The 27,216-nt window shown below is 45.1% G+C and overlaps 1 long non-coding RNA gene across 1 annotated transcript in view; it reads left to right on the top strand.

Annotated features, from left to right (window-relative positions):
* Positions 1-27,216, top strand: part of LOC140910162 (uncharacterized) — a 378,033-nt gene that overhangs the window by 325,033 nt on the left and 25,784 nt on the right. Inside the window, exon 7 of the long non-coding RNA XR_012158436.1 lies at positions 1,233-1,356. This is a non-coding gene — a long non-coding RNA (uncharacterized lncRNA). The remainder of the gene's footprint in view (positions 1-1,232; positions 1,357-27,216) is intronic.

Genomic DNA, 27,216 nt, shown 5'->3' on the forward strand with positions numbered 1-27,216 from the left:
ACTGGCCATGTGAAGTTGGGATGGTGGACTCCAAAAGAGCAGAGCCACTCCTCAGTGCAGTCCCCAAGACTGCCCGCAGTGAAGTTGGAGGTGATGCGGTGAGGCTTGAGCCGACATTTTCAGTATTGCATGGTCTTGTTCACCCAACTGGGTGAGTCACATCTTTTGGTCTGACCCAGTAGTGGCTTGCTTTGAATGGTTGCTAAGGAAGACTACACATACATATTATCCCTGAGAGTGACGCTGGTGTACAGAGAGCTAGCTGAATCTGGATTAGAGGGCTGGGATTAGAGTCACCAGTCCTTGAAACAGGTCGGTGAATGCCTTGTGGTGCTGGCTTTAGAAAGTTCTGACAATAGCTGTTCCATGGGGTCTTTTCCCTCATGCAATTTCTTTTTTCCTCCGTACTCTCTCTTCTCTGACCTATCGACCCCACACTTTTTCCTGGGAATCTCATGGTGATCAAAATGATTCTAGAATTATATGATGGATGTACATGGTAGGGTCAATACCCCCCAAATAACCCAGAAAAGAAACCCATAGGGGTTCTATAAATAGCCAAATACCTTGTCATCTAATTAGTGACGCGCATGAATGGATGAAAGTGGGGCGACATGATCTTTCTGACTTTTTTGGGTTTTAAACAGGAGTATCAGAAAAGTTACCACAAGGATAACTGGCTTGTGGAGGCCAAGTGTTCATAGTCATGTTGCTTTTTGATACTTCACTGTCGGCTCTTCCTATCACTGTGATGCAGAATTCACCAAGCATTGGCTGGTTCACCCACTAATAGGGAACGTGAGCTGGGTTTCAGTTGTTGCGAGACAGGTTCATTTTACCCTGCTGATGATGTGTGGTTGCAATAGCAATCCTGTTCAGTCATAGGGGAACTGCAGGTTCAAACATTTGGTATATGTGCTTGGGTGAGGTGCCAATGGGGTGAAGCTCCCATCTGCGGGATTATGACTGAATGCTGTGGAGCCTTGGTTGGCTCTGGAGGGCTGGCCACACACTCCAGGGGATAGGTTAGGTCGTGGTATGGAGAGCCATTCATGGAGGGACTGGAGTGTGAACAGAAGGGAGCCACCTCTGACTCACAGTGGACTGCATGTTCATGGTCTCATAGATGAGCGGCTTATGGGTCAGGGTTTCATGTGTACCAGAGCAGCTACCTCACTGTGATCTGTGTAAAGTCAGCCTCTGATATAAAACTTTGTCTCTTTTCCCAACAGCTTCGCCAAAGGGGGACATCTGGCAGGATGGGAAACTCGCCACCTGGTGCAGGGTTCTTCCCTCCTCGGTCTCCCTGGAAGAGCTTGGCAGGGTGACCCTCGCGGGAGGGTCCAGCTGCCAGAGGTGGGCAGAGTGACCCTGACAGGAGGAGGGGCCATCCACCTCCTTTCTGTCCCTCTCTGGGGTTCTGGGTTGACCTGGTGGCCGAGAGGGACTTTGGGTCCAGGACCAGACCAGAGGCAGAGGTGGGCAGGGCAACCCTTATGGAAGGAAGGTCTGGTCACCTCCTTTCCTCGACCTGGTGACTGAAAGGTTCTTGGACCTGGGTTGGAGGGGGGCAGGGAAAGCCTTGGCAGCTGACTCCCCCACTTGTAGGAGAATGGGCCTAAGTCACAAGGCCACCAGGTTGCTCCATTGTACCCAATGGGTTGACCTGATGGCCCAATTTCTTTCTGACCAAGATGTCCACCTAAATGTATCCGAGAGGGAATCATGCTCCCCAGCAGAAGCCACAGAGGCAGGCTTAATAGTTGGCACCCAAAAGTAGAGGAGAGGCTTAATAGTCAGCCTCCAAGGGGGTGAGGCTGGGGCATTCCTGGACCCAATCCGCCTACTGGTCAAAGGCAGCCCCCCATACCAAGGTTGGAGCACCCAGGTCAGCCATCAAGGAGCAGCAGAAGAACTGTTCCATGGGCACTCTAAATCAGCTTTATTTTCTTCTACCCATTTTTACCTAATTCTCACAGGGTCAAAGTATCCTTCCCTAGGATGCAGACACACAGGCACAGGATTCTACCCACCGGTAGCCAATTGCACATACAGAGATTTTTTTTCATAGGGAATTGTGCACTGTATTATTAACCCCATTCAGTCACACAGAAGTGGCTAGATTTTAATGAAAATGGCCCTAAATGTGTGAAAAGCCTATTTTCCTTCTAACCTTAAAACTTTTTAAGTGGCTCTCAATGTGAAAACACATACCCACACAAACAGTCCTAGTGCACCCCATAAAAAATAAATAAAAAATTCAAAATGGCTGCCTTGCCAAAATGACAACTCCTTGTCAAGGGTTCCTTCCCCACTCTGAACTCTAGGGTACAGATGTGGGGACCCTCATGAAAGACCCCCTAAGCTTATTTCTACCAGCTTAAAAACTTCCCCAAGGCACAAAGTCTTTGCCCTTGGATTAGGTAAAACGCTGCCACCACCAAGTGTTTTAGACAAAGAACAGGGAAAGGACCACTTGGAGTCCTATTCCCCCAAAATATTCCCCACAAGCCCTAAACCCTCTTTCCTGGGGAAGGCTTGATAATAATATCCTCACCAATTGGTACAGGTGAACACAGACCCAAACCCTGGGATCTTAAGAACAATGAAAAATCAATCAAATTCTTAAAAGAAGAATTTTATTTAAAGAAAAGGTAAAAGAATCACCTCTGTAAAATCAGGATGGTAAATACCTTACAGGGTAATCAGATTCAAAACATAGAGAATCCCTCTAGGCAAAACCTTAAGTTACAAAAAGACACAAAACCAGGAATACATTTTCCCTCCAGCACAGCGAATCTACAAGCCAAAACAAAGAAAAACCTAACGCATTTTCTAGCTAGATTACTTACTAACTTTATAGGAGTTGAATTACTTACTTTCTTCATCTGTCCCCGGCAAAGGTATGACACAGACAGACAGACAAAAACCTTTTTCCCCTGCTCCAGATTTGAAAGTATCTTGTCCCCTTATTGGTCATTTTGGGTCAGGTGCCAGTGAGGCTACCTTAGCTTCTTAACCCTTTACAGGTGAAAGGATGTTGCCTCTGGCCAGGAGGGATTTTATAGCAATGTATACAGAAAGGTGGTTACCCTTCCCTTTATATTTATGACACTCCTATTTTTCACAGTTATGGTAATTTGTGAACTTTGTCATACTTTTTACATTTGAACTTGCAACAGGGGAACACCTTGTAGACCCAATACTCATGAGAGAGAGACGCTTTGCGTGGGCTGCCTAGGTCAGCTGATTAGAGGTTGTTGCTAATAATGCCAAGATAGTGGGTTGAATTCCCTCAGTGACCACCGGCTGAGGGAGGCTAGCTTTTGCTCTTTTATCTGACTGCTTTGGGCAGAGAGGCCAAAATGAGAAAGGAAACAGGCCGACCACCTTGCAGGGAGCGGACAAGAGTCCTCACCCCAGCAGCTGGAGCACGTGGACAGCAAGGTCACTAAGCATTGCACGCAAAGCAAGTGCCCTGTCGATTGAGCTAATTGAGCTAATAGCTGGTGCCCACAAGGTAATGGGTTGGGGGTCTTGAGAAGAGCAGAGTGTCAGATGGGGGTTCCCAGGGATGGAGAAGGGCTCCCAAGTCCCCATCTTGTGCCTCAGCACAAAGATCAACCCTCCCTCCTCGGGGGGGAGCCAGAGTTAGCCCCTGGAACAAGCACCACACTGAACAAGAGAACGACACTTTTATCTAAAGCAGGCAAAGCCAGGAGCAGACTCAGCTCAGGATCTCTAGCTGCGGTTACTCAAACTCCCTTGTCCCTGGCATAGCACACAGCAAAACCACTCTCCCTCCACCCCCAACAGACACCCACAGACTCTCTGCCCCACACCAGTGCGATCCTGTCACTCCAACCTGTCTGTGTGCTCTGGGCTGATGCTGGCATGTGGGGTGAGATCAGGATGCTGTGTCAGTTACATAGTCTCAGCTGTCCAGCCAGCTCCAGGCGGAGGGTTTCCATGAGTCCCCTTTTGCCAGCAGTCGCCTCTCCTCCCAGCAGCTCCCTCTCTGCCCCAGCTCCCGGGTCCCCGCCCTCTTGCTTCTTCTTTTTTTCTTTTCCAGTTTCCCAGGCTGCGCTCTTATCCCTCCCCTGTCTGCTCATTTGCTCAAACCCTCAGGGGTCAGAGGTAATTCTGTGTCTTTGGTTGGCTCTCCCCTGCAGCCAATCCGCTTTGTGTAGGCTGGCGGGGAGGGGAGAAATGGGGAAGGAGTGCTCTCGCCGACTCCACACCTGCCACCACGTGAACACACCTGTTCCCCAGGTAACAGGCCTGCCCTGTGGCTTGGCCACCCTTCACATTGGTGGCTCATTCAGGTAGGGGAGTCCCCCCAGTTTGGCCTTTGAGAACATCGGGGGGCTCCTGGCTCTTTTCCCCTCTAACTCATGCTCAGACTTCGCTGCCTCCTACCTGCCCTGCACCTCCCATGCCTCGGGATCTGACTCAGTGGAGGGATAGCTCAATGGTTTGAGCACTGGCCTGTTAAACCCAGGGTTCTGAGTTCAATCCCAGAGGGGGCCATTTAGGGATCTAGGGCAAAAACTGGGGATTGGTCCTGCTTTGAGTAGGGGTTTGGACTAGATGACCTCCTGAGGTCCCTTCCAACCCTGAGATTCTGTGATTCAGCTGCCCTCCTTCCTGTGTCCTCTGCTCTTCCCCTGATTCAGGGCCAGAATCAGGGTGGGAATCCCCCAAGTCTCATCCACCCAACTAGTGGCAACCCAGTGACTCCTTCTGGCTCTGCCTCCTGGCTACTAGGACTAGGATCTCCCCTCCCCACCTTGTTTCCTGGCTTGGGCTCAAAGTGGCAAGCCTCAGCACATTCTCATGGGTCACCTTCTCTGGCCTTGCCGCAGACTCCGCTCGGATCTTGTCGAGTGGCCATTTACGAAACGGGATCCCAGAGATGGTGTATGGAGCCTAGGCTGAATCCAGTTTGGAGTGTCTCTGCTGCTTGAGTAGGACCAAATCCCCCAGTGCTAATGGCCTGGCCCTGGCACATCTGTCACAGCTCCGTTTCTCTGTCTCCGACTTGACCCATGTTAGTGGCTACAATCGGGCCTGCCTCATGGAGGCATTGGTGATGCTCATGGACGGGGAATTCTTGGAGGTGGTGGTGCTCAGAGGCACCAGGAGCAATGGGGTTTAAAGGAAAATTCACTGTGACAGATTTTTAAACGCTGTAATATCTTAGCTAGGCAATAAATGTTTACAGAATAAGGACTCTGTCCAGCCTAACCTGTATGCAGCATTTAGGGTGATAACTCTGAAGTGTGGGGGTGCTTGTCTCCCACACAAGGCAGGAGTACTGTACAAATATGAATTGATTAGGCTTCTTAAGGTTCACAGTGCCTCTTTTAGGTAAAAGTATCCTTACCCCCGGTTTTACAGCAGGGGACATGTCTACACTGCAAATAAAAACCTGGAGCTGGCCCATGCCAGCTGACTTGGGTTCGTGCTTCGGGGTGGTTTCATTGCAGTGGAGACTTCTGGGCTCAGGCTGCAGCCTGAGCTCTGGGTCCCTCCCACCTCAGAGAGTCCTAGAACCTGAGCTCCAGCCCAAGCCCGGAAGTCTTCACAGCAACGAAACAGCCCCACAGCCCAAACCCCCTGAGCCTGAGGCAGCTGACACAGGCCAGCCACGGGTGTCTAATTGCAGGGTAGACATACCCATAGAGGCTAATCCAAAGTCCTTTGACATCAGTGGGAGTCTTTCTGTTGACTTCCAGTGGGCTTTGGATCAGACCAATAGTGAGTAGGTGGCACAACTGGGAATAGAAGCAAGGCTTTCAGTAGCTTTTCTTTAAAAATACATTGCAAGCATTAGCTGAATGTAACTTTGTGACATCCCCATGAAGCAGGCCGCTCATATTATCTCTGTGGAACATATTTATTTGACAGGGGAAAGTGAGTCAGAGAGGTTAAGTGACATGCCCAAGGCCACAGAGAGGGTTTGTGTCAAAGATGGGATTAAAGTTCCTAGCTGCAAGTTCTGTGCTCAGACAACAGTGCTCTTCTGGGGTAAATGCAATGAACAAGTCATTTATTTTGACTACCTGACCCTGCTTGAACCAGTACACACATGATATTCAGATATATTATGTCCTGCAGGGCCAACCCAAGAGCAATGCTGCTAGGAAAAGCATTGGTCAAAAACTGTTGCTTCCTAGTGGCTGTGTTTCTTCTGCCCCTACTCTCCCACCCACCCTTGTACAATTAAAAGTTGCTCAGACCCACTGGTAAGGATTAGGGGAATGGGCTTTACTGTTCTTCTGTTTTCCTACCATCTCATAGGTGCTGCTGCAAAGCTCAATGCAATTGACCTCAATAGGGTTTGGATGAGGCCCTGTATCCTTTTTCCATTAAATCCATTGCTAGTTGCAAGATAATAGTTGCCCTGTAAGAGAAGCTGTAGAGGGGGGATGAATAGAGATGTGCAAATATTCCAAGTGTACCATACACAAGAACAAGTCCAAAACCTGCTGAATACAGCTGTACAAAGGGGGGAAGAAAGCAATCATGAAGGAAACTCATAGACTCATTGACTTTAAGGTCAGAAGGGACCATTATGATCGTCTAGTCTGACCTCCTGCACAACGCAGGCCAAAGAATCTCACCCACCCACTCCTGTAACAAACTCCTGACCTATGTCTGAGCTATTGAAGTCCTCAAATCGTGGTTTAAAGACTTCAAGGTGCAGAGAATCCTCCAGCAAGTGACCCGTGCCCCACGCTGCAGAGGGAGGAGAAAAAAACCCAGGGCTTCTGCCAATCTGCCCTGGAGGAAAATTCCTTCCCAACCCCAAATACGGCGATCAGCTAAACCCTGAGCATGTGGGCAAGACTCACCAGCCAGACACCCAGGGAAGAATTCTCCGTAATAACTCAGATCCCAACCTATCTAGCGTCCCATCACAGGCCATTGGGCATATTTACTGCTAATAGTCAAAGATCAATTTATTGCCAAAATTAGTCTATCCCATCATACCATCTCCTCCATAATCTTATCAAGCTTAGTCTTGAAGCCAGATATGTCTTGTGCCTTCACTTCTCCCCTTGGAAGGCTATTCCAGAACTTCACTCCTCTGATGGTTAGAAACTTTCGTCTAATTTCAAGTCTAAACTTCCTGATGGCCAGTTTATATCCATTTGTTCTTGTATCCACATTGGTACTGAGCTTAAATAATTCCTCTCCCTTCCTGGTATTTATCCCGTGATATATTCATAGAGAGCAATCATATCTCCCCTCAGCAGTCTTTTGGTTAGGCTAAACAAGCCAAGCTCTTTGAGTCTCCTTTCATAAGACAGGTTTTCCATTTCTCGGATCATCCTAGTAGCCCTTCTCTGTGTCTGTTCCAGTTTGAATTCATCCTTCTTAAACATGGGAGACCAGAACTGCACACAATATTCCAGGTGAGGTCTCACCAGTGCCTTGTATAACGGTACTAACACCTCCTTATCTCTACTGGAAATACCTTGCCTGATGCATGCCAAGACCGCATTAGCTTTTTTCATGGCCATATCACATTGGCGGCTCATAGTCATCCTGTGATCAACCAATACTCCGAGGTCTTTCTCCTCCTCTGTTACTTCCAAGTGATGCGTCCCCAGTTTATAACAAAAATTCTTGTTATTAATCCCTAAATGCACGATCTTGCACTTTTCACTATTAAATTTCTTCCTATTACTATTACTCCAATTTACAAGGTAATTCCGGATCTTCCTGTAGGATATCCCGGTCCTTCTCTGTATTGGCAATACCTCCCAGCTTTGTGTCATCTGCAAACTTTATTAGCACATTCCCACTTTTTGTTCCAAGGTCATTAATAAAAAAGATTAAATAAGATTGGTCCCAAAACCGATCCCTGAGGAACTTCACGGTAACCTCCTTCCAGCCTGACAGTTCACCTTTCAGTGTGACCCGTTGTAGTCTCCCCTTTAACCAGTTTCTTATCCACCTTTCAATTTTCATATTTTCCAATTTAGCTAATAATTCCCCATGTGCAACCATATCATATGCCTTACTGAAATCAAGGTAAATTAGATCCACTGCATTTCCTTTGTCTAAAAAATCTGTTACTTTCTCAAAGAAGGAGATCAGGTTGGTTTGGCAGGATCTACCTTTTGTAAAACCATGTTGTATTTTGTCCTAATTACCATTGACCTCAATGTCCTTAACTACTTTCTCCTTCAAATTTTTTTCCAAAACCTTGCATACTACAGATGTCAAATTAACAGGCCTGTAGTTACTCGGATCACCTTTTTTTCCCTTTCTTAAAAATAGGAACTATGTTCGCAATTCTCCAGTCATACAGTACAACCCCTGAGTTTACAGATTTATTAAAAATTCTTGCTAATGGGTTTGCAATTTCATGTGCCAGTTCCTTTAATATTCTTGGATGAAGATTATCTGGGCCCTCTGATTTAGTCCCATTAAGCTGTTCGAGTTTGGCTTCTACCTCTGATGTGGTAATATGTACCTCCAAATCCTCATTCCCATTTGTCATCCTACCATTGTCCCTAAGCTCCCCATTAGCCTCATTAAAGACTGAGGCAAAGTATTTGTTTAGATATTGGGCCACGCCTAAATTATCCTTAACCTCCTCAGTGTTTAGCAGTCCCACTTCTTCTTTCTTTGTTTTCTTCTTATTTGTATGGCTATAGAACCTTTGACTATTGGTTTTAATTCCCTTTGTGAGGTCCAACACTGCATGCTTTTGGCCTTTCTCACTTTATCCCGACATGTTCTGACCTCAATAAGGTAGCTTTCCTTGCTGATCCCTCCCATCTTCCACCTCTTGTAGGCTTTCTGCTTTTTCTTAATCACCTCTCTGAGATGCTTGCTCATCCAGCTTGGTCTACAACTCCTACCTACGAGTTTTTTCCCCTTTCTTGGGATGCAGGCTTCTGATAGTTTCTGCAACTTTGACTTGAAGTAATTCCAGGCCCTCTCCGCCTTTAGATCCACAAGTTCTTCAGTCCAATCCACTTCCCTAACTAATTCCCTTAATTTTTTAAAGTTAGCCCTTTTGAAATCAAAAACCCTAGTCACAGATCTATTTTTGTTTATCCTTCCATGTAGTTAGAACTGAATTAGCTTATGATTGCTTGAACCAAGGTTGTCCCCTACAACCATTTCTTCTATGAGGTCCTCACTACTCACCAAAACCAAATCTAAAATGGCTTCCCCTCTAGTTGGTTCAGCAACTACTTGGTGAAGGAATCCATCAGCTATCGCATCTAGGAAATCTGAGCCCTATTATTATTACTAGTACTCGTCCTCCAGTCTATATCTGGGACGTTAAAGTCTCCCATGATCACACAATTCCCATTAGTATTTACTTCACTGAAAACATTAAAAAAGGTCTGTATCCTTATCCAAATCAGATCCCGGCGGTCTATAGCACACTCCAAGCACTATCCCAGGGGAGGCTCTAGTAGCTTTCTTCCCCAATGTGATTTTTGCCCAGACAGACTCTTTCTTATCCATTCCATCGCTTCTTATTTCTTTACAGTCTACCTCCTCATTGATATACAGTGCTACTCCACCACCTTTGCCTTTATTTCTGTCTTTCCTAAACAGCACATGCCCTTCAATACCTGTAGCCCAGTCATGACGACTGTTCCACCATGTTTCTGTTCTCCCTAGAATATCTGGTTTCACTTCCTGCACCAGTAGCTCTAGTTCCTCCATTTTGTTACCGAGGCTCCTCACATTAGTGTACAAACATCTTAATTTTTGCTGTTTGGCCTCGCTCACATTCTGTACCCGATTAGGCACAGACATTCTACTGCCAGTATCACCTATGAGACTGGTATCCACACTGCCCTTCCTCCTTATGTCCATTCTCCTACCCACGGCTGTATCCTTTCTTACTTTGTTTTCTTCCTTCTCAATGTTAAAATCCGGCAGGGAGATTACTGGGACATCTCCCAACCATCTCCCTCAGATTCCTAGTTTAAAGCTCTCTTGATCAGTTGTGCCCACCTCCATCCTAGAAGTCTATTTCTCTCCCTACTCAGGTGAAGTTCAGCCCAATAGAACAGTCCTCTGTCCACGAATGCTTCCCAGTAGCCATACATCCACTGTACAAACTGTATTTCCAGGTAAGAAATATCCCTAACATATTGCCAGTGGATGCCAACGGTACTGCTCAGTGGGCTTTAATTTCTCTAAGCCCTTGTGTTTTAGTATCAGCTGATATTAAGGTTGAGTTGAGAAGAATGAGAAATGACAGCTTTATTAATCTGGATTCTCTGTGTGTGTGTGTGTGTGTCTGTGTGTGTGTGAGAGAGAGAGAAAGAGAAAATGTACTGTATATGTATGCCTGGCATAGACTAGGGAGCCCTCTACTGATTAGTTTCAGAGTAACAGCCGTGTTAGTCTGTATTCGCAAAAAGAAAAGGAGGACTTGTGGCACCTTAGAGACTAACCAATTTATTTGAGCATAAGCTTTCGTGAGCTACAGCTCACTTCATCAGATGCATGCAGTGGAAAATACAGTGGGGAGATTTATATACACAGAGAACATGAAACAATGTGTGTACGGTAACACCCATTGTTTCATGTGTATGGTAACACCCATTGTTTCATGTTCTCTGTGTATATAAATCTCCCCACTGTATTTTCCACTGAATGCATCCGATGAAGTGAGCTGTAGCTCATGAAAGCTTATGCTCAAATAAATTTTTAGTCTCTAAGGTGCCACAAGTACTCCTTTTCTCTCTGCTGATTAGACATTGCAGTAAAGCCAAGCTGCACGTCAGTGTTTTCTTGATCTTGATCTGAATGCACCACCCCATCCCAAATGGAACATTACCTGACGAATGCTTCCCCCACTCCAAAAAAAAAAGTCATTAGAAAATATGCTTTTAGGGCTTGCGAAGGGATGCTAATCTACAACATATGCAGATGCACACAGTCATTTTAATTTAACCTAAAATACCTAAAGAGGATAAGAGAGAACCCTTCCTCATGCTCTGTCCCTTGCACACAAAGCTGCTTTCCCAGAGCAGAATGAATCAAATTACTGCAATCAGAATATTGAGGGCAAGGATCAAATAGTGTGAGATCATCACAATATTATCTTGACTAAAGCCACACGAGTGCGTGTGTGGGGTGTAATGTTTGTTTTCTAGAAGTGTGTGTGTGTGTGGGGGAAACGAAATTTTAAAAAATAACAGCAAAGTTCCTTTTCAAATGGCAAAAAAGTTTTTCCCCCATTGTTTCTTGATATTTCAGATGGCATTTATGTACATATAGTCTTTTCACTGGCTAAAATCAACTCCACCAGCCAAATTCATCTTGGCGTAACTCCACTGAAATTCAGTGGAGTTACTCCAGGAATTGATCTGGCCCTGTCTGTTTATGATTTAATTCAAAATGAGGAGATTTGGAGACAGATGTCGAGACACATTTTCCACTTCTATTCTTGCTATATTTGGAGGATATGATTTTTTTAGTCAGCATAAATAGAACAAAAACAGTATATTTTGACTAACCACCAAATTGCACTTGCCTTATTCCTGCAAAGTCAACTCTTGTGGTTAAGGCAAGGAGGATTTGGTCATAATGTGATCAGTTACACACTGCCTAAAGCAACTTCCTTAATATTACGCCAACAGTTAATATTATTCATGTAGCATTAGAAGTGTGCATGATGTTTTGCAATTGTATTCGGTGGGACTGGCTCAGGACAAAAAAAAAAACTTTGGAGAGATGATAAAACAGCAGGTCTAAAGATAGGTGAAAGTATCCCTATAGTTAGATACCATGGCAGCTGAATCCTCAGCTGGTGTAAATTAAAGTCAATGAAGCTTTGCTGATTTACACCAGCTGAAGATCTAGCTCTAATAGACATTTGAAAGAAGTCTTCAGTGACTACATAACATAAGGCACCAGCAAAAATCACTGCACTGGTTTAGATTGCCTTTCTTTGTTACTTTGGGAGGAAAAAACCCTCTCCATGTCCCACATTCATTTGAGGAAATAAAACATCCTGGTTCTTACAGAACCCTGCAAAAGGGTTCCATCCACAGTCTGACTGCTGTAATTATATTGACACTTTTCCCTATCACTGGATGTTTTCTGCAACAGGGCAGGTGTGAGAAAATAAAAAAGCACCTAAACATAGGCCAGGCGGAATGTTTGACCACATAATGAGAATCACTCAAGTCTCTAACACAGACTAAACACTTTCCACAATGCTCAGCAACAAAGAGGTTACCAGCGGGCTTCATAGCAGAAGCCAGGCGAACTGCTGCAGCACTGTTTACTCATGCCGGTGCTCCTGATGGTGCCACTTTGGATGCCCTTAAAACCTGCTGCCTTCACAGCCTCTTGCTGCCCAAATGTTGGGCAAATGGGACAAAGGACACTCAGTCTTGCTGATTTTCGCAAGCGACGAATAGGGCAATCTATTTCAGTGCTCAACAGATGGAACTACTGGTGCAGAAGGTCACTAAACATTAGCAAGTGCTGTATGGAACTGGAGTCTTCCAGGGGAGTGAGAAAAAAGGGGGGAAAAGACAGAGAAATATGGGTTTGGAAAAAAATTCCATGCTGCATCTGGAACTAGGTTAAACTTTTGGTGGGGGAAGGAAAGCCTGTTTGTGGCTAATGAATAGGAGAGAGTTTGTAAGAACTTAGCAGCCTTTATCTAAAACTCTTGCCCTATAATGCCGCTGAGTTCATTGAGGGCATAAGCTATTGATCTTGTAAGAGCTTACTGTAGATGTCAAAGAGACAGATTTGATGTGCACAACCATCTTTTTCAAACAGGTTGTAAGTCTCGTGTTTGTGAATCTTGGTCTTTGGTCTTGTCTAGGCTACTACACTGGGGATTTCAGTCCTGGATGGTCAGCCAGCAGCATGAACCACTAGTGAACACAGGCCGAAGCTCTAAGCTGAACCTTAGTGGCACCAAGCTGCAGACCATATCTTATAGCTGCAAACCATGTCTTATAGCTGGGGCAGCTGATGGCTGCTACTTATACAGACACAAATTGTAGCCAAGACCTTAGTTTAAAGAGCCTTAAGTACAAGTCCACATGTATGTATAATAATACCATAAATGAAAAATTGTACACACTTTGCTGTCAAGCTGCACATATACCAGTATTCTTTGCGACTGCTAGCAGCAAATATCTCCAGTTGCTGGTGATGAGATACTAGATAGGGAGGACTCTGAGTTACTACAGCGAATTGTTTCCCAGGTGTTTAGCTGGTGGGTCTTGCCCACATGCTCAGGGCCATATTTGGGGTCAGGAAGGAATTTTCCCCTGGGTCAGATTGGCAGAGACCCTGGCAGGGTTTCACCTTCCTCTGCAGCATGGGGCACAGGTCACTTGCAGGTTTAAACTAGTGTAAATGGTGAATTCTCTGTAACTTGACATCTTTAAATCATGATTTGGGGACTTCAGTGACTCAGCGAGAGGTTAGGAGTCTATCACTGGAGTAGGTGGGTGAGGTTCTGTGGCCTGCAATGTGCAGGAGGTCAGTCTAGATGATCATGGTGGTCCCTTCTTACCTTTGAGTCTATGAGTAAGAAGCAGCAACTTTACAAAAAAAACCCTACTGTTAGATTATACATATTGTAAACTATCATTCCCATTAAACAATATCCCTTGAACAAAATTATTTAGAACCTGGAATCAAGATAACAAAAATAATGCTCCTTGGGTCAGAGTTAAGGTGATGAAATATTAATTTTTTAATACTCTGTAAGAAGAATATGCTTCTGTTTACTCGGTGGGCAGTATAAGATTTGTGATTTCCTTAATTATTCATTTTCTTGCCTTTAAGTGCTGGGTTTTTGTGAATGATGTGATAGGTAAGAAGCACATTTTTGTTACTGAGCAATCCTAATGGATTTTAGGAATTTTTACAAGGAAGAGGAGGGCCTGACATGACTTCACAATCCAACAGTCTTCAGCGGACCAGAGGAACTGGGAAGCCGCTTCCTCTCTGCTGAGGCCAAAGAGGACATGCTGAGGAGTAATTTATGGACTGAGCTGGAGACCATGCAAAACGTCTTAGTGCTGCCAAAACTCAGTGTTACCTGGTGGGTTTTGGTTTGAGTTTTCAGGTTCATGGTAACACAAAACTTAAGATGAAATGCAAGATGGTGCAAATCACTGCAAGCTAAAATCAATTGGCTTTATTCAGCTTTAGTGTTGATTGAAAGTCACTACCATCCCATGGATGTTCAGTGAGGTATCAGAAGTAGGTTGGCCCTCTTATTCTACCTCCCAGAGAGCCCAGGGCTTCATCACAAAACCATCATCCGGCACTGATAGTCAATTTCACTGGAGAGATCAAGGATTTAATGGGAATGTAAACTGAACAACCCTTTGACCTCTAAGCTAGGGGTGCATCCCAGAGCTGGGCAATGGGATGAAGCTTGGCACTGCCTCTGCCCTGGGTGTACGTGGCCTGTGAACTGACACACACAATGCTAGGACAGTCAGGGATGTCACCTTTCTTGATCACGAGCACACCTTAAAAGTCCCTCCCTGAGCAGTGCATGATGGCACTAACTGAACTCAGCTAGGGGTTGGGAGGTAAAGTCTGTGCATGTTCATTGGCCCCTGTTGTCTATTTGTTGCACGTGACTGGAAGCAAAAGACAACGAGATTGTGCTGTCAGATATGTCAAACCCCCCGTGCTGTGCAGCACTGTAAAACACCCCCCCGCCAACCCGTACACGCACAATCCTAAGTCTTCTGAATAACTTTTATCCTTTGTTGGACAGTGTCTGACATTTTTCTCTTTGTCTTCTGAGGCCTGGTTTATGTAAAAGAACCTGCCCTTTATTTTTCCTTTCAACAAATACACTCCTGTTTAGAAGGCCCAACTCTTTCTCTTCTATCACTGTAGATAATAATTAGACAGGAACAGCAGCTCACCCCAAGAGTGGCGTCCGTGCAATTAGAAAATTCATCTTCAGAAAAAGGCTGCACTTTTTCACTCAGCCGAGCTCGTCACCTTCCTGCTTTAGGAATGAGACCTCCTCAGTTTTTCATGGGAACTCCTGCTGTGCCACACTAAACTTTACTACAGGAAGGGAGAGGAAACGACTGCTGTGCCAAATTGTTCGCGAGGCAAGTGAAATCCTCAGTCTTCGTTCATTCCCCGCCCTCTTATCCCCCATAGTCTACCTCCCTGCAAACACCACATTATTCATCAATAATGTTTTGGGTCCCGTTCAGGTCATGAGCACGCAAATGAAAAGTAGCTTTTATTCTAGCTTGCGACTCAGACGGGTAGTATTTGCCCCCATTTTATTTCTGTGAGCTTTGAAGGGTGAATATTTTTGATGAGTGGGGATTTGCCAGCTCTTGCTGAGCATCAACACACCAGTCTCTGCAGAGGACTCAGCCAGCTAGGCCGGATGAGCCGTGTTTGCCTCTTGTTGCTATAGCGCCCTCATGCTCCAGCTCAATGCTCCTGCATGGGGGTTCTCAAACTGACCCCCTGAGGGGATCGCGAGGTTATGACATGGGGAGGTCGCGAGCTGTTAGACTCCACCCCAAAACCCGCTTCGCCTCCAGCATTTACAATGGTGTTAAATATATTTAAAAGTGTGTTTAATTTATAAGGGGGGTACCACTCAGAGGCTTCCTGTGTGAAAGGGGTCACCAGTACAAAATTTTGAGAACCCTTGTGCAGTAACCTGGCAGAGGAAGCGCCTGAATTACTTGAGCCCACTATGTCACTCCAAACTGGCCAGCAAGACCTAGTCCAATGAAGTCCCTTTAAGACTTCTTGGTATCTCCTGCCTTATCACCAACCACCTCTAAAATCAAACACAAACCACCTCTTTTCAATTCTTTAGAATTTATTGTCCAGAATTATCAGACAAGAAGAGAGAGAGAGAGAGAGAGAGAGCGCGCGTGCACGCACCCAACTGGAGACCTGACACTATTTCTGACCCTGACACTGATCTACTGTATGACCTTGAGCAAGTTACTTTCCCTCTCTGAGCCTATTTTCCCTCTCACGCATTGTCTGTCTTTTCTATTTAGACTGTAAGCAATTTGGGCCCGTGAATGTAACACAGCAGGTGTTTGTGGCTACCGCAATGGGGCCCCAATCTTGGCCGGGGACTCTAGAGATAACTGTGGTACAAATAAATAATAATAATGAATACATATATATGTGAAGTCAGTTGGAACGAAGAATGCTCAGCACATTCCCAGACAATCAGGCCCAAAGTTTTTTAGGTGCCTAATTCCCATTGAAATACCTTTGAGAATCTGGGCTTCAGAACCTTTCACGATTGGGTCCTAAGGGTTTGAGATTTGTCCACCACCACTGTTAAGATTTTCTAACTGGAGTAGAATCCAGTATTGTCACATCCATGCCAGGCAGAAGATCAATATGATAGACTCCGCATAATCATTAGACTGAAAGCTCAGTGGCTCTAGATTCTAAACGCAGGGAAATATTGTTGGTATATGTCTAGAAAAGAAAATACTAATAAAGAAGACAAATGGTGGTTGTGTTTTCAGTTTTGGGATTGTTGCCTATTTATGCTTTTTGGCTGTACAAAAATAAAATCACCAAACTGTACTGAACTGCCATTTCCCTGGAAAAATGAGAACCACCGGAAAAGACAGACAACGAAAGCAAGGATATACTTCCCTGGGCATGGTTATGTTTGCTTTTGAGAAAAAACGACAATAGAATGACTTCTTTTAGAATTAAACCCCTTAGATAGTGTGTGCAGGGGAAGTCCTAGTGAAACCTGCTTGATAAGAGCTCAGTATTATGACCATTACCACTACCTCTATATTTCTAATGCAGTCATCACCGTGGGATCTAGGTGACAAGCATAAACAAATGAGAAAGAGGAATCTAGGGAAAGTCTCACACCACAAGGTTCTTTACTTTGCGCATAACTAAACATCTGAGCAGCTGAAGTCCATAGGACTACTCGCATGCTTAAATTTAGTCATGAGCTTGAGTTCCTCTCTGAACTGGGGTCTGAATGAGGTACCTCATAGTCCTCCCCTCTTGTCTGTTGCCTTTGGATAATGTTAATGGAATGAGAAATGAGTTTGCTATCCTAACTCCAAAGCTCCATCTCTCTCTCCATTTCCCCCTGTTCTACGAATCCTGGGATTGCCCAGCTCAGGAAATGCTGGAAGGAAGTTAGCTGGAAGAATGGGGCAGAGGGTGTCTGTTGGCAGGAAAGTGTGTGTGTGTGTGTGTGTGTTTGTGTGTATAGTAGGGGTGGTTAGAGGAGCTTGAGGAAGCCCTTGACAATCCAAAGATAAGGGGAAGCCCTAAAAGGAAATCCCTATTCTCTGAGCAGGAGACTCTTCAGTTTGGCAATCAGATGTTTCCTGTGCCACAAATATTCCACATTGCATCAATAGCAACTTCCTTCAAGGACCTTCAAGTACTTAAATAGTTGATAAATAGTCTCATTTTACAATCAGGGAAAATGAAGCGAGGGGAAATTATTTGCTCCAGAGTCATGCAGTGGCAAAGCCAGGAACAGGACTCAGATCTCTTGACTCCTACACTAACTGTTACATCACAGTTGCCTTGATCTCACTGCTTGACCATACTCTGCTCCCAGAGCCAGGAATTGAACCTAGATCTCCTGATTCTCCCCTCCCAGGGGTTCTCCATGCTGGCTCAGCTCATGGAAAATTTCAAACGCTGTGAATTTATTTTGGGCGGCTTCACAACATACAGTTGCTGTGACAGATGTGAGATCTTGGAAGCATGGAAACATCAAAGACTATTATACTGAGATGTGCCTGGTGCTATGAACACGTAGACTATCGTATCAATAATCAGTAGCAGTAGCCCCTGAGGGAGAGCAGAACCGCAGGGGCTGGACTAAAGTCAGCCTGGTGGGATAATTACAGCAGACTGCAAGGAGGCCGAAACCCCAAAGATCTGGTCTGGAGGGAGAGTCATGCCAGTCCCTGCCCCTAGAGATGTGATGGCTGGAGACCTGAGACCTAAGGGGTGCCTTTGAAGGGATCACGGTGTGGGCAGAGGTACAGAACGGTGAAACAGTTGCCATTGCATCACCTTGCTGTGAATGATGGGAATCAAACTTCCGAAAGGTCAGATGCTTGCGTCAGATAAAAAGATGAACATCTGGAAGCAGTCAGCAGCTTCAGTGGGAGGAGCAAACCCATTTCCCCATCCTTCCAGATGGCTTCAGGGGAAGCATTTCCTCCCCTGTTATTTGTAACCTGGCTGTTCAGAATGCCAGTGACTTACATTATTAGCCAGTGGAAGAAAATTCATTTTGAGACAGTCTAGCTAAAGCAACACGTCACTGAGGGCATCCCAGAAGTGGATATTCAAATTTAACTAATAGAAATTAGATACGTGGGCAAATAAGGGGTTTCTTATTGGCCAAGGAGCTAGGAGGAGATATAACCTCATCATCTGGCATCTTCACAAAGCAAAGCTTGTGGGATAACCTGATAAAATGGTAGTGGGATGGCTTCCGAATGCTCTTGAAGACATATAAGCCAAGGTGGGATGACTAAAGCATCATAGCACCTGAGAGCTGGTGAGAGAAAATGGGATTTCCCTGTGTAAACCCACCCTACCCCCTGTCCCACAGAATGGGAAGGGCCAGGAATCTTGGCCATTTCAGTGGCTAGAGCTTTTGTGAAGTCTCCCAAATATCTGCTCTAACTTAGAGAGCAAAAGAAGAACCAAGGTTGTCTCCCTCCTGGCATTCAGTAAAGATGTACAACACAGTGAATTAGGGGAGGAGGAGATGGATAAAGGCAATTCACAGCCAGAGGCCCAACTAAGGGAAGGAAAAGTCCCTAGATGTTTGTGAGGAAGAAGTGGAACCAGTGGTAAAAGTGGTAGCACTTTCTAGGCCCATTGTTTTGGAAGGTGTGGGATGGTGAGGAGCAGGGGATTGAAGGGAGATGTGGATGGTAACTTTATACTGGACAGGAATGGAGGCTGCTGAAAGGGATGGGGGCAGGATTGGGGGGACTTGGCACATCAGCCCCAGGCTTTGGCACTTGGACTTGGGGCTTCCCCCAGAGACCACGTTTCTCCATGCCCTCACATTGCCCATCCCCTTCTGCTGACATGTTTCATAGGAACTTTGCATGAGAGAGAAAAACCCATTACAAAAGGAACTCTAGAGTAGCTTTCATCCTAACACCTGCCACATCTATTAACACTTCTCCCATTGTTACTTTGCTATTTAAATCAGGCACTTATGTCTAGTTCTATGTATTAATGTTTGTGACGTGACCCAGAAAGGCACTTCTCCTGGGGGTAGATGTGCCATTATCTAAGGAGGTGCTAAGATACCATGCAACCACAAATGTTACGTTGTCTTTTGAAAAAACCACAAAGCTGAGGTCCTGCCCACCTCAGTCCTGAGTCCGTGGCACCATTTGCACATTTAAGTCCTGATTTCAGTTTGGGACATTCCAGTACACTGTGCCCAATGAAAATCCCCTGTTTGGCTTCCATCAGTTGCGGAATTCTTTGCATCCTACACAGGTAGCGTTGCTGTGTTCTCTTACCAGAGCCACGGTGTTCCACCCCGAAGATAGCTGTGTTAGAGGGCTGGGTGAGGTCCAGAGCGTGCCTGATGCCTGCACAGGTCTGTCTAAATACAAGAAGCCTTCCCCCTTTGAACTCCCACCACATATCGAGCAAGGGACCATGCAGTCCCTGCGCTCCCCTGAACTCCTTCCTTGCACTACGCGGACAGGGCCCTACCTCCCATCCACTCTCACAGATCAGCAGAGCTGGCCAGACACACAGGGGAAAGCTGGGGTGGGGATTTCTGTCTGCCTGAGGCACCATGTCTCCTGGAGTTCTGGGTAAGGCAGAGCTGCTCCACGCTACCACCAGCGTGGGCTTGTGCCTCAAAGGCACAATCTGGCCCACAGTTTGCAGACAGCATGTAAAATGCGTAGGGATCCTCCTGGTGGCAAGGCACCATTCAGACTTAAATAGTTACCATTCAGATGGCAAAGCTCAGAAAGGTAGATGAAAACCTGAGAACTTAATGCAAAATCCCTTCTACCTCCTCCCTGGGCAATGAGTGGGATATGGATACCACTCACTGCAGGCAAAAGGGCTTTCAGTCATTGGTTGTATCTGATGTGATTACGGGGGGGAATGGAGGAAAGACATCACACAGCATAGGTGAGTGAGGTTTTAATGCTACACTGTATCACTTTGCCATGAAAACCCTAGGAAGCTGCCAGGAGCTCTCACCTCTGCATGGCAAACAGTAAGGCTAGATTGTAACTTGGACTACACTCCCTTGTAGGGGAGCCAGAGGGAGTAAGAACCCCCTTTTTGCCCCAGCTTGGGTGTGCAGGACTAAGTGGGTTCTGTGCACCTGCTACTCTCCCTCAGTGCAAGCAAGAGTGGAAGGGGGAGAAGAAGGGGAAGTGGAGGGGTACCAAGGTTCTACACCCCCCCCCCCGGAAAGCACCAGCCAGCATAGGTAATATGGTACCGTGATAAGCCACTAACAAATTATTTGTCCCCAGGCCCATGGGAGAACAGTGAAAGATTTGTGTCTCCGTGGGGTTACTCTCCAGATCTTCTTCTGGAATAGTGCAGGGTATCCACTGCCCCTTACTTAGGGATGTGTCTGCAGACATCATCCATCCCTATGTATTAAAATTGCATAACATTGCCTTCTGTTCTTTCTGGTTAGAAAATCTGAATTAAGAAAAGCAGGGATGCAATCCCACACTGTAGAGCAGAGGCTGTTAAAAATGAAATCACTGTTAAAAGAAAAGTAGAAATCGTAGAGTGAAAAATCTCCTTTCCCTCCCCCCTCCTTGGATTTATTTTTGGTGAAGATTTTTTTTTTTACAATCAATTTTGAGCAAACGTAATAACATATGCTCTTAAAAATTTCACATCCTCATCCAAAGAGGAGAGGAAATGAATGCCAGTGTTCTTCAGATCACAGCTGCTCCATCTCTACAGTATTTTCCACAAGCACTAGGGCTCAGATTTTGAAAGTATTAAGCCATTGCTGTACTCAGCGTTGCAACGCCTAACTGATTTAGGAACCTAAATATCATTTCAAAATGGATTTAGGCACTTTGGCTGCCAATGGGATTTTGGCTCCTAACTCCCCATCACTTGCCTTTACGAAATGGCAGTGTTTCTACCAAAAATGGGGCATGAAAGGCAGCTGTTTGGCACTCTTTAAAAGAAACCAGGCTGCTCAGGGCAGGGAGGGTTCTTTAGCTTTGGTCCACAGCCACCTAGAAGACACTCCTAATGCCAACCAAGCATGCCACATCCCTCAAGGCAGATGATCATCCTCGGATGTCAGTGGCAGTGGATGCTGGAGAGGAGATGAACACCACCAGCATTATTATTCATAATCAATCATGACGACATGGTGACACTTCAGCATCAAAGTGACACATTAGCTGCCACATTCAGGGGAATTGATGCTTTCGCTCTGGGTAATTCCAGTGGTACATTTGAGAAGGGGGGACTAGAGTCCAAGCAAATTAAACTACTAAAGCAAGTGTTTTCCATTGGCACTTGGAATGTTGGTACCATGAAAGCAGGTGACCTCAAGCTAATACAAAATGACCTCTCATCGTAGAAGCAGGAAGAGATTGGTTTGTGTGAGTCCAGATGGATTGGGAAAGGATTACTGCAGAAGGAATCACGCTGATCTAAAATAAGACAGCCAAAATAAGACAGCATGGGGTAGCTCTTCTGATCAGGAAGCAGATCAGCCCCAATGTGATGGCCTACAAATTGGTCAGCAGTAGGTTGATGACCCTCAGATTGGCAGGCCCTCTTCATAATGTAACTGTTTTCCCTGCCAGACCCCCCTACTAGTATCTGTGAAGATGAAGAAGTTGCGAAGTTCTCCAGTGACATTGAGCAGGAGCAAGCCGCTACTCACTGTACAAACATTGTACTTGTAAAAGGTGACTGGAATGCCTCAGTCCGGAGAGTTACCCAGAATGGCACAGCTGTGTAAGGAGGTTTGGGCATGGAAAGACAAATAGCTGAGGACTGCAACTCATGCAATTTCTGACTGGAAATGACTTAGTGCTAATGAATACCTTGTTCAAGCACAAACTGTAAAGTTGGTGGATTTGGACATTGCTGGATTTGTGGATTCAGAATCAGAATGACTTCGTCTTGATTTCAAAGAGGCAGTGCTCTGGTTTAATGGGGAATTGATCCTCTAAGGAGGTCGACATAGAATCCAATCATAATTTTATAATAGCCAAGATAAAGATCAAACTGCAAAGCAAGAAGTGACCGGCATGCTGGAGTCCATACTGAAAGTCTGTGAAACACAAGTGGAATTCAAGAAGATGATTGAACAAAACCTGCAAACTACTGATCTCTGCACAAGCAGCATAGATCAGATAGACTATATCATCTCTTGCTGCAATGCAGACACTGTGGATTGACTCCTGGAGAAACAGATCCTAAAGAAGAAATGTTGGAGAAGACTATTGAATTGTGTGATCAACGAAGGAAGCGAAGAGCACAAAGGAAGGCAGACAAAACTGCCAGAGAGCAATATTCCTGTATGGCATGAGAAATAGATGCACTGATTAAAGTGACAAAAGAAGATTGGCTCAAACACTTGCGCCTTGATATACAGAATTCTTTTGTGGCCAATGCCACTAGGAAGGACTAACAAAACCATCAAGGCTCTTCAAAGATTTCTCTGGCAGGAAAAATACCGTTTCACCCAACACTTGGGGTAGGGATTGCCGGTATAACACAGGTAAAATGAATTCTAAGATGGGAGTGAGAGAAGCAGAGGAGATGTATGTGAGACTTATCGTGATGAGCTCCCTTCTATGATCAGAGATGCTGAGGACACTGAAAAAGAAAGAAGCCCCTGGAATGGATAACATACAAGCAGAACAAATTAAAAGTGGTGGAGAGGGACAAAACTGGACACACCATAAGAGTGCCAGTGTGATTTGGGAGATGGCCCAGAACTTGGACACAGTCTCTGTGGTTCCTGTTCATAAAAAGGGGGACTCAGTTGTTTGTGGAAATTACCATAAAATCTCACTATTGATACAATCTACCAAAATATTACTTCGCATCATCCCAGAGAGAATTTCCCAAGATAGAGAACTTTCTGACTGAGTTACAAGCTGGGTTCAAACCAAAAGAGACACGGTGGAGCAAATATTCAATCTGCATGTGATATGCGGGAAAGTGCTGGAGAAGGATGTGAATTTTGCCAAGGCATTCGACAGTATATGGTACAAAGCTCTTTGGGCAAATCTGCGGCTGGCTGGAGTTGGTGCAAATTTAATAAGGCTGATCCAAAATTTCTGTGCAAGTGCAATAGCTTCAGTGTTTGCAGGGCATGAGCAAAGTCATTGGTGTGACTTGAGGACAGGTATCAAACAGGGTTTCTGTTGCTAGCCCTGACCCTCTTCAGCTGTTATACTGAAGAAATCTTAAGAAAAGCCACTGATGGAACCTTTAGGAGTGTTACATCTCTGAAGTGGATGAAAAATTAGTCATCTGTGTTTTGCACAGATTGGATCATTGTGAAAGGAGGTGCAAAAGTTGCTAGACATAGCGGTCGAAACAGAGACGTTAGGTCTAAAGATATCGCATGAGAAGACAAAGACAACAGTAACATCTAGGTTTTTTGCAGGAGTGGTGGGTGAAATTCTGTGGCCTGCGTTGTGCAGGAGGTCGGACTAGATGATCATAATGGTCTCTTCTGACCTAAATATCTGTGAATCTGTGACTCTTGAAAGATGAAGACATTTCCACCCAAATCTGATGAGACATTGGAGCACGTTGAGCACTTCAAATACCTGGCTAGTGTGATTACAAGGGATGTTAAACATCACTTAGAGATCTGACATAGAGTTGGACTCCACACTGCTGCTCTAACAACATTCAGCCATGTTTAGAGAAGCAAAGGTATTAACCTGGAGTGTAAAATGAAATAGATGCGGTCTCACCTTCAGCATCTTGCCAGGTGTGTGTGAGACATGGATGCTAGGAAAACAGGACATCAAGAAGCTCTTTGCCTTCTGACCGAAATGCTACAAACAGTTACTGCCTGTTAGATATATTTTGCACATCTGGCTGATGAGAAGGTAATTTACCCAAATTGACAGCATCACCAGAGTGATACCTGATATCATCAAGATAATCAGATGAAGAACATTTGAGTTTGAGGGACCTGTGGGTTGGATGAGCAGAGAAAGATCACCAAAGCAACTGCTTCAAGGATTGGTGCCTGGGGTCGGGGGGGGACGGGACACCCACAGCTAGTGGGGTTTGACAATGTGGAGGACTGGAGGGGATGTGGTATGATGTGCTTCTCGAGGCTGTTCGAAGACTGCGACATGCGGAGGAAGATTGCTGGCCAACAACTCTCGTGTGCTGTTCTTACTGTTCATTGCGACTCTGTGGTGCTTTGCTCTGAGAAAACGATGAGGATGTGCTTAAGTAGCTTGCTCAACAGGGGCCTGAGTAACTTTTTCATAGAAGGCCAGATTCTGATATCTTTCTGTGTGTTGAACAGCACCTTACCCTACAATGGTCCCATTGACTTCAAAAGCAGTGACTGTGGAGTCCTAGGCTGGGCAGTATGACTGAGCGGGTTGGAATTTGGCCCATAGATTGGTTTCTCATTCTTAACTGTGTACTCCAATTACATTTTGTTTCTTGTTTTTCTAAAGCTATCAATCTTTTCTTTGCATTCCATAATACATCTGAAAAACCAATAGTGGAAATATTAAAACCCACACACTAAATCTCCCGTGAACTGACACCATGTGTGCGTTCCAGCTCTCCACCCCAAACAATAAAGCCCTGCAGATAGGGGTGTGTTGTGAACACTCACACAGATCCTTAACAACAGCAGGGTTTGCAGGTGCCATGATATTATAGCAGACAAACATCAAGGCAGAGGCAACATGAGATAAAATAGAGGTAGTGAGGGGGTGTGGTCTCCCTCCCTGATGGACGGGGAGAGAACCATGATCGCCCTACAATAGGTCTCTACCTCAGTGCTATCACTGCTGATGTGAACATGTGTTGTTCAGCGTGCTAAAGAATATGGGCCAGATTCAGAAAGTGCATCTTAATTGGCTTCAGTGAAATTATACATGCTTACAAAGAGGTTCAGCATGGTCGTCTACATTTTGTCAGCTTCTGTGAGAAATCTTTGTCCCTGTTTTTTTCACATCAGAAATTTAATTCATCAGCAACAAAAATGTACATTAAGGGCGGATCCAGAATTGCATAGCCTTCCCCTGTAAGGTACTGTAAACAACAGGTAAATAATGTATACCAAGCATTATCCCTCCCAGCTTGAAAAAGGCTTCTAAAGGTACAGGGTGAAATTCTGGCCGCACTGAAATCAATGACAAACTGCCATTGACTTCACTGGGACCAGGATTTCACTATTTTGTACTTGTTCCAGCAATAAGACCAGATTTTCAGAGACGATCTCTGTTTCTCTTGGCCTAAGTTAATGGCCACAGTTTATACAGCAGTGTAGTTGTGGGAATGCTTGCTCATCCCTTTCCTGGGCTGGATAGTGACAAATGGTTATCAAAGGCATGGTAGGCCTCACCGGGTGCTCTGTTCACCACTGGAGTGGCTCCTTTTGGCTACATCTGGGGATTAGCACTGCCAGTCTGATGTCCCTCCTGCTGTTGATCACTCCAGTACTCTACCTGTCTCCCTCACTTGGGACTCAACTGCTCCCACTTCATGGCTTGACCCTCTGGCCAGGTCACTGTAGTCCTCCCCTTCCAATGTATCAGAATCTCTCGGGACCCACTGTCCAGGCAGTCCTTCCTCACCTTGAGAGTGATTGCAGTTTCTCTCTCAGCAGCCTCCTTTCTACTCTCAGCAATGGGGCTTTATACAGGCCCCACCTTTTCCCCTCTCATGTTGTATAGTACCTTACCCCATAAATAGTCAATTGACTTCAGTGGAACCACTTGTGGAGTAAGGTATCAGAATCTGACCCAAATCCAGCTCCCATTGCTCAGTGTGAGTAACCAGGATGAGTTCTGGGGAGATGCACAAGGGTGGCATTTGGAAGAATGTATCATCATCATTATCATCCCTATTGTACAGAGGAGGACAAGGGTAGATTAAGTGACTCACCCCTGGGCATACAGGCACTTTGTGACAAAGCCAGGAATTGAACCGAGAGCACCTGAGTCCCAGTTTAGAGCCATAACCACAAGACAACCCTCCCTTTCTAAAGAGCTTCATCTGAAAATAGATGTGAAAATGTACACCATCAACCGACAAAAAAGAAGAGGGAAATCAGAGAATTTCACCAGGGCTCAACTGTCTGCTATAGGGTCTTTTAATTTAGTTAATTTATTCACACCAGGGTCTTTAATCAGTCCACTGAATCCACACTTGCAATGTGTTTTATTTACAAAACCCAGTAATCATTCTCGGGGCATAGAGTGATGGTGGGAGGTAGGGCATCCCCAAAGAAATCATTAACAAAAATATTAATTCTGAACAAGGAAAGGAGCTCCAATCAACATGTCTCCTATTTGGTTTATTAATGTCATTGAAAACAGAATCCACCTAAATCATGCAAATTATATACAGTGGGGTTTTTCCTGCTCTCAAAATTATAATAATCTAAAGCTAAAAGGTGGATTCTAAGTGGAGTTTTCAGAAAGAGAGTCTAAGTTTAATACGAAAATATGGGGGAGGGGGAAGCCCCACAGCAGTGAACTGCAACTCTGCTTTTATGACATTTGAAGCCCTGATTTATGAACATTGTTATAAGGTTTTTAACTGTAGTGAAAATGAAGTGAGGATAAACTTCTTCCTATTAGCATTAGAATTACAATCACAACACGTTACAATAGACTAATAACGGTTACTTTCTGAGTAATGAAATTGCCATCAAGGTGCTGTTAATCGGAATGAGATCATAATTGGGGTTGTGCTGTGTGGGAATGGGTCTGCAGAGACTGACAAAGCACTGATTGTATATCAGAGGCAGTTGGCACTCTTGGCATTAGGGTATCATTTTTAATGCAGTATGCCTGAACCATGTATTATAGCGCTTGAGAGTAGCCAACGCTTTAGTTAGGCTGCCTAGGAGTCAACTTGCCATGCCCATATAGCCACAAAAACTAATGAATGATGATACAATGGCATAAGCCTTGATTCAGCACAACATTCCTATTCAGCAAAAGCACAAAGCAC

This window comes from Lepidochelys kempii, chromosome 4 (genome assembly GCF_965140265.1).
Source record: "Lepidochelys kempii isolate rLepKem1 chromosome 4, rLepKem1.hap2, whole genome shotgun sequence".
NCBI classification, from domain to species: domain Eukaryota; kingdom Metazoa; phylum Chordata; order Testudines; family Cheloniidae; genus Lepidochelys; species Lepidochelys kempii.